The 8853-nt window shown below is 44.4% G+C and overlaps 1 protein-coding gene across 2 annotated transcripts in view; it reads right to left on the reverse strand.

Annotated features, from left to right (window-relative positions):
• TLN2 (talin 2) overlaps positions 1-1091 on the reverse strand; it is a 328992-nt gene extending 327901 nt beyond the window's left edge. For both annotated transcript variants that reach the window (XM_069765599.1, XM_069765598.1), the window contains exon 1: positions 989-1091. The gene's annotated coding sequence lies outside the window, so the exon portion shown is untranslated. The remainder of the gene's footprint in view (positions 1-988) is intronic.
• Between the last annotated feature and the right edge of the window lie 7762 nt (positions 1092-8853).

The following is an 8853-nucleotide window of genomic DNA, read 5'->3' on the forward strand; positions in this document are numbered from 1 at the left end:
AGCTCCCACACTAGTGACTGGTCACAGCTCCCACACTAGTGACTGGTCACAGCTCCCACACAAGTGACTGGCCACAGCTCCCACACAAGTGACTGGTCACAGCTCCCACACAAGTGACTGGTCACAGCTCCCACACAAGTGACTGGTCACAGCTCCCACACAAGTGACTGGTCACAGCTCCCACACTAGTGACTGGTCACAGCTCCCACACTAGTGACTGGTCACAGCTCCCACACAAGTGACTGGTCACAGCTCCCACACAAGTGACTGGCCACAGCTCCCACACAAGTGACTGGTCACAGCTCCCACACTAGTGACTGGCCACAGCTCCCACACAAGTGACTGGTCACAGCTCCCACACTAGTGACTGGTCACAGCTCCCACACTAGTGACTGGTCACAGCTCCCACACTAGTGACTGGCCACAGCTCCCACACAAGTGACTGGTCACAGCTCCCACACAAGTGACTGGTCACAGCTCCCACACAAGTGACTGGTCACAGCTCCCACACTAGTGACTGGCCACAGCTCCCACACAAGTGACTGGCCACATCTCCCACACTAGTGACTGGCCACAGCTCCCACACAAGTGACTGGCCACAGCTCCCACACTAGTGACTGGTCACAGCTCCCACACTAGTGACTGGTCACAGCTCCCACACAAGTGACTGGTCACAGCTCCCACACTAGTGACTGGCCACAGCTCCCACACAAGTGACTGGTCACAGCTCCCACACTAGTGACTGGTCACAGCTCCCATACTAGTGCCCGGGTGCACACAGCACGGCAGGAGCCGACCCCTGCACACCCCAAACAGGCGGCAGCAGACATTCCGATACAGGCAGCACATGTGCGGCTCCGGGCTGATCACTGCACAGCCTCCGTGCCGCTCGCCCAGGCTCCACACCTACAGACCCCACACATCCCCGCACAGCTCTTGCCCTGCACGCTGCGCTCCGCCGCCGCCGCCGCACACAGCACCCACTTACCGGCCGTAATCCCTGCCGGTCCCCGGGTCACTCCCTCTCCATCCCCTGCTGTCTCTCTCCGCCCGATGCGCTGCCCGACCCCCTGACCATATCATGCGCATGCGCGCCAAATCGGAGGTGGGGGAGAGAGCAAGGTGGTCACATCACGCCGCGGCATGATTGGCGGGCACTGAGGGGTCTTGTTGGTATAGCAACGGGCGCCATCTTGTGGCTGGCATGGCTGCTTTCTAGCTGCTGGATCGATCATGTTATCTATTCGTCCAGTTAAAGGACTGTGACCAGTAGATCTCCAGTATCTGTTCTTATCAATGCTCGCAGGTTGGGATTTCTGCACACTTTGGAAAGATTATCCCTGAAAATGTTAGATTTAAGATTCAAACTTCCCCAAAATTCTATCACAAAAACCACTGGAAAGAGGGTACTGGACCAGTATTACTGGTGGGCTCCATATTTATTACAGCGCCGCTCCACATTTATTACAGCGCCGCTCCATATTTATTACAGCACCGCTCCATATTTATTACAGCGCCACTCCATATTTATGACAGCGCCGCTCCATATTTATTACAGCGCCACTCCATATTTATGACAGCGCCGCTCCATATTTATTACAGCGCCTCTCCATATTTATTACAGCGCCGCTCCATATTTATTACAGCGCCGCTCCACATTTATTACAGCGCCGCTCCATATTTATTACAGCGCCGCTCCACATTTATTACAGCGTCTCTCCATATTTATTACAGCGCGGCTCCATATTTATTACAGCGTCTCTCCATATTTATTACAGCGCGGCTCCATATTTATTACAGCACCGCTCCATATTTATTACAGCGCCACTCCATATTTATGACAGCGCCTCTCCATATTTATGACAGCGCCTCTCCATATTTATGACAGCGCCGCTCCATATTTATTACAGCACCCCTCCATATTTATTACAGCGCCACTCCATATTTATGACAGCGCCTCTCCATATTTATGACAGCGCCTCTCCATATTTATGACAGCGCCGCTCCATATTTATTACAGCACCCCTCCATATTTATTACAGCACCTCTCCGTATTTATTACAGCACCGCTCCATATTTATTACAGCGCCTCTCCATATTTATGACAGCACCTCTCCATATTTATGACAGCGCCGCTCCATATTTATTACAGCGCCGCTCCATATTTATTACAGCACCGCTCCATATTTATTACAGCGCCTCTCCATATTTATTACAGCACCGCTCCATATTTATTACAGCGCCTCTCCATATTTATTACAGCACCGCTCCATATTTATTACAGCGCCTCTCCACATTTATTACAGCGCCCCTCCACATTTATTACAGCACCGCTCCATATGTATTACAGCGCCGCTCCATATTTATGACACTGCCGCTCCATATTCATTACAGCCCCTCTCCATATTTATTACAGCACCTCTCCATATTTATTACTGCGCCCCTCCATATTTATTACAGCGCCTCTCCATATTTATTACAGCACCTCTCCATATTTATTACAGCGCCGCTCCATCATATTTATTACAGCGCCTGTCCATATTTATTACAGCGCCGCTCCATATTTATTACAGCGCCCCTCCATATTTATTACAGCGCCCCTCCATATTTATTACAGCGCCTCTCCATATTTATTACAGCGCCTCTCCATATTTATTACAGCGCCTCTCCATATTTATTACAGCGCCGCTCCATATTTATTACAGCGCCCCTCCATATTTATTACAGCGCCGCTCCATATTTATTACAGCGCCCCTCCATATTTATTACAGCGCCTCTCCATATTTATTACAGCGCCCCTCCATATTTATTACAGCGCCCCTCCATATTTATTACAGCGCCTCTCCATATTTATTACAGCGCCTCTCCATATTTATTACAGCGCCGCTCCATATTTATTACAGCGCCCCTCCATATTTATTACAGCGCCGCTCCATATTTATTACAGCGCCGCTCCATATTTATTACAGCGCCCCTCCATATTCATTACAGCGCCGCTCCATATTTATTACAGCGCCCCTCCATATTTATTACAGCGCCCCTCCATATTTATTACAGCGCCTCTCCATATTTATTACAGCGCCCCTCCATATTTATTACAGCGCCTCTCCATATTTATTACAGCGCCTCTCCATATTTATTACAGCGCCCCTCCATATTTATTACAGCACCGCTCCATATTTATGACACCGCCTCTCCATATTTATTACAGCGCCGCTCCATATTTATTACAGCGCCTCTCCATATTTATGACAGCGCCGCTCCATATTTATGACAGCGCCGCTCCATATTTATTACAGCGCCTCTCCACATTTATTACAGCACCTTCCCATATTTATTACAGTGCTGCTCCATATTTATTACAGCGCCTCTCCATATTTATTACAGCGCCCCTCCATATTTATTACAGCGCCGCTCCATATTTATTACAGCGCCGCTCCATATTTATTACAGCGCCGCTCCATATTTATTACAGCGCCCCTCCATATTTATTACAGCGCCTCTCCATATTTATTACAGCGCCCCTCCATATTTATTACAGCGCCTCTCCATATTTATGACAGCGCCTCTCCATATTTATTACAGCGCCTCTCCATATTTATTACAGCGCCTCTCCATATTTATGACAGCGCCACTCCATATTTATTTCAGCGCCCCTCCATATTTATTACAGCGCCGCTCCATATTTATTACAGCGCCGCTCCATATTTATTACAGCGCCCCTCCATATTTATTACAGCGCCTCTCCATATTTATTACAGCGCCCCTCCATATTTATTACAGCGCCTCTCCATATTTATGACAGCGCCTCTCCATATTTATTACAGCACCTCTCCATATTTATTACAGCACCTCTCCATATTTATGACAGCGCCACTCCATATTTATGACAGCGCCTCTCCATATTTATGACAGCGCCGCTCCATATTTATTACAGCGTCTCTCCATATTTATTACAGCACCTCTCCATATTTATTACAGCACCGCTCCATATTTATTACAGCACCTCTCCATATTTATTACAGCCCCTCTCTATATTTATGACAGCGCCACTCCAAATTTATGACAGCGCCTCTCCATATTTATTACAGCGCCGCTCCATATTTATTACAGCGCCTCTCCATATTTATGACAGCGCCGCTCCATATTTATGACAGCGCCGCTCCATATTTATGACAGCGCCTCTCCATATTTATGACAGCGCCACTCCATATTTATTACAGCGCCTCTCCATATTTATTACAGCGCCTCTCCATATTTATTACAGCGCCGCTCCATATTTATTACAGCGCCTCTCCATATTTATGACAGCGCCGCTCCATATTTATGACACTGCCGCTCCATATTCATTACAGCGCCGCTCCATATTTATTACAGCCCCTCTCCATATTTATTACAGCACCTCTCCATATTTATTACTGCGCCCCTCCATATTTATTACAGCGCCTCTCCATATTTATTACAGCACCTCTCCATATTTATTACAGCGCCGCTCCATATTTATTACAGCGCCTGTCCATATTTATTACAGCGCCGCTCCATATTTATTACAGCGCCCCTCCATATTTATTACAGCGCCCCTCCATATTTATTACAGCGCCTCTCCATATTTATTACAGCGCCCCTCCATATTTATTACAGCGCCTCTCCATATTTATTACAGCGCCTCTCCATATTTATTACAGCACCTCTCCATATTTATTACAGCGCCGCTCCATATTTATTACAGCGCCCCTCCATATTTATTACAGCGCCGCTCCATATTTATTACAGCGCCCCTCCATATTTATTACAGCGCCCCTCCATATTTATTACAGCGCCTCTCCATATTTATTACAGCGCTCCTCCATATTTATTACAGCGCCCCTCCATATTTATTACAGCGCCTCTCCATATTTATTACAGCGCCTCTCCATATTTATCACAGCGCCGCTCCATATTTATCACAGCGCCCCTCCATATTTATTACAGCGCCGCTCCATATTTATTACAGCGCCGCTCCATATTTATTACAGCGCCCCTCCATATTCATTACAGCGCCGCTCCATATTTATTACAGCGCCCCTCCATATTTATTACAGCGCCCCTCCATATTTATTACAGCGCCTCTCCATATTTATTACAGCGCCCCTCCATATTTATTACAGCGCCTCTCCATATTTATTACAGCGCCTCTCCATATTTATTACAGCGCCTCTCCATATTTATTACAGCGCCCCTCCATATTTATTACAGCACCGCTCCATATTTATGACACCGCCTCTCCATATTTAGTACAGCGCCGCTCCATATTTATTACAGCGCCTCTCCATATTTATGACAGCGCCGCTCCATATTTATGACAGCGCCGCTCCATATTTATTACAGCGCCTCTCCACATTTATTACAGCACCTTCCCATATTTATTACAGTGCTGCTCCATATTTATTACAGCGCCTCTCCATATTTATTACCGCGCCCCTCCATATTTATTACAGCGCCGCTCCATATTTATTACAGCGCCTCTCCATATTTATTACAGCGCCCCTCCATATTTATTACAGTGCTGCTCCATATTTATTACAGCGCCTCTCCATATTTATTACAGCGCCCCTCCATATTTATTACAGCGCCGCTCCATATTTATTACAGCGCCGCTCCATATTTATTACAGCGCCCCTCCATATTTATTACAGTGCTGCTCCATATTTATTACAGCGCCTCTCCATATTTATTACCGCGCCCCTCCATATTTATTACAGCGCCGCTCCATATTTATTACAGCGCCTCTCCATATTTATTACAGCGCCCCTCCATATTTATTACAGTGCTGCTCCATATTTATTACAGCGCCTTTCCATATTTATTACAGCGCCCCTCCATATTTATTACAGCGCCGCTCCATATTTATTACAGCGCCTCTCCATATTTATTACCGCGCCCCTCCATATTTATTACAGTGCTGCTCCATATTTATTACAGCGCCTCTCCATATTTATTACCGCGCCCCTCCATATTTATTACAGTGCTGCTCCATATTTATTACAGCGCCTCTCCATATTTATTACAGCGCCCCTCCATATTTATTACAGCGCCGCTCCATATTTATTACAGCGCCGCTCCATATTTATTACAGCGCCCCTCCATATTTATTACAGCGCCTCTCCATATTTATTACAGCGCCCCTCCATATTTATTACAGCGCCTCTCCATATTTATTACAGCGCTCCTCCATATTTATTACTGCGCCTCTCCATATTTATTACAGCACCGCTCCATATTTATTACAGCACCTCTCCATATTTATTACAGCCCCTCTCTATATTTATGACAGCGCCACTCCATATTTATCACAGCGCCTCTCCATATTTATTACAGCGCCGCTCCATATTTATTACAGCGACTCTCCATATTTATGACAGCGCCGCTCCATATTTATGACAGCGCCGCTCCATATTTATGACAGCGCCTCTCCATATTTATTACAGCACCACTCCATATTTATTACAGCGCCTCTCCATATTTATTACAGCGCCTCTCCATATTTATTACAGCGCCGCTCCATATTTATTACAGCGCCTCTCCTTATTTATGACAGCGCCGCTCCATATTTATGACAGCGCCGCTCCATATTTATTACAGCGCCTCTTCACATTTATTACAGCACCTTCCCATATTTATTACAGTGCTGCTCCATATTTATTACAGCGCCTCTCCATATTTATTACAGCGCCATTCTATATTTATTACAGCGCCTCTCCATATTTATTACAGCACCTCTCCATATTTATTACAGAACCGCTCTATATTTATTACAGCACCTCTCCATATTTATTACAGCACCACTCCATATTTATTATAGCGCCTCTGCATATTTATTACAGCGCCACTCCACATTTATTACAGCACCGCTCCATATTTATTACAGCGCCGCTCCATATTTATTACAGCGCCTCTCCATATTTATGACAGCGCCGCTCCATATTTATGACAGCGCCGCTCCATATTTATTACAGCGCCTCTTCACATTTATTACAGCACCTTCCCATATTTATTACAGTGCTGCTCCATATTTATTACAGCGCCTCTCCATATTTATTACAGCGCCATTCTATATTTATTACAGCGCCTCTCCATATTTATTACAGCACCTCTCCATATTTATTACAGAACCGCTCTATATTTATTACAGCACCTCTCCATGTTTATTACAGCACCACTCCATATTTATTATAGCGCCTCTGCATATTTATTACAGCGCCACTCCACATTTATTACAGCACCGCTCCATATTTATTACAGCGCCGCTCCATATTTATTTATTTTTATTTATTTTTTTGTTGTTGTTGCAAAAAACGTATCAACCAAATACCCTGTTTTTTACATCTTTTTACTAGCACTTGCGGATTACTGTGATTTTTTTAAACTGAGTGTTTTTTTTTCTACTATGCTCTTTTTTGTCTTCCTTATTTATTACTGCACCACTTCATATTTATTACAGCACCTCTCCATATTTATTGCAGCACCTCTCCATATTTTTTACAGAACCGCTCCTTATTTATTACAGCACCTCTCCATATTTATTACAGCACCTCTCCATATTTATTACAGCGCCGCTCCATATTTATTACAGTACCGCTCCATGTTTATTACAGCCCCTCTCCATATTTATTACAACGCCGCTCCATATTTATTACACCACCGCTCTATGTTTATTACAGCCCCTCTCCATATTTATTACAGCCCCTTTCCATATTTATTACAGCACCACTCCATATTTATTACAGCACCTCTCCATATTTATTACAGCCCCTCTCCATATTTATTACAGCCCCTCTCCATATTTATTACAGCACCTCTCCATATTTATTACAGCCCCTCTGCATATTTATTACAGCGCCACTCCACATTTATTACAGCACCGCTCCATATTTATTACAGCGCCGCTCCATATTTATTTATTTATTTTTTTTTTTTTGTTGTTGTTGCAAAAAACGTATCAACCAAATACCCTGTTTTTTACATCTTTTTACTAGCACTTGCGGATTACTGTGATTTTTTTAAACTGAGTGTTTTTTGTTCTACTATGCTCTTTTTTGTCTTCCTTATTTATTACTGCACCACTTCATATTTATTACAGCACCTCTCCATATTTATTACAGCACCTCTCCATATTTATTACAGCGCCGCTCCATATTTATTACAGTACCGCTCCATGTTTATTACAGCCCCTCTCCATATTTATTACAACGCCGCTCCATATTTATTACACCACCGCTCTATGTTTATTACAGCCCCTCTCCATATTTATTACAGCCCCTTTCCATATTTATTACAGCACCACTCCATATTTATTACAGCACCTCTCCATATTTATTACAGCCCCTCTCCATATTTATTACAGCCCCTCTCCATATTTATTACAGCACCTCTCCATATTTATTACAGCCCCTCTCCATATTTATTACAGCGCCGCTCCATATTTATTACAGCCCCTCTCCATATTTATTACAGCCCCTCTCCATATTTATTACAGCGCCTCTCCATATTTATTACAGCGCCTCTCCATATTTATTACAGCACTGCTCCATATTTATTACAGCGCCGCTTCATTTTTATTATAGCGCCGCTCCATATTTATTACAGCGCCTCTCCATATTTATTACAGCGCAGCTCCATTTTTGTTACAGCGCCTCTCCATATTTATTACAGCCCCTCTCCATATTTATTACAACGCCTCTCCATATTTATTACAGCGCCGCTCCATATTTATTACAGCGCCTCTCCATATTTATTACAGCGCCTCTCCATATTTATTACAGCGCTGTTGTGAATTCCGCTCTTGGGCTCCCTCCGGTGGTTGCAAGTGGCACT

This window comes from Ranitomeya imitator, chromosome 4 (assembly GCF_032444005.1).
Source record: "Ranitomeya imitator isolate aRanImi1 chromosome 4, aRanImi1.pri, whole genome shotgun sequence".
NCBI lineage: Eukaryota > Metazoa > Chordata > Amphibia > Anura > Dendrobatidae > Ranitomeya > Ranitomeya imitator.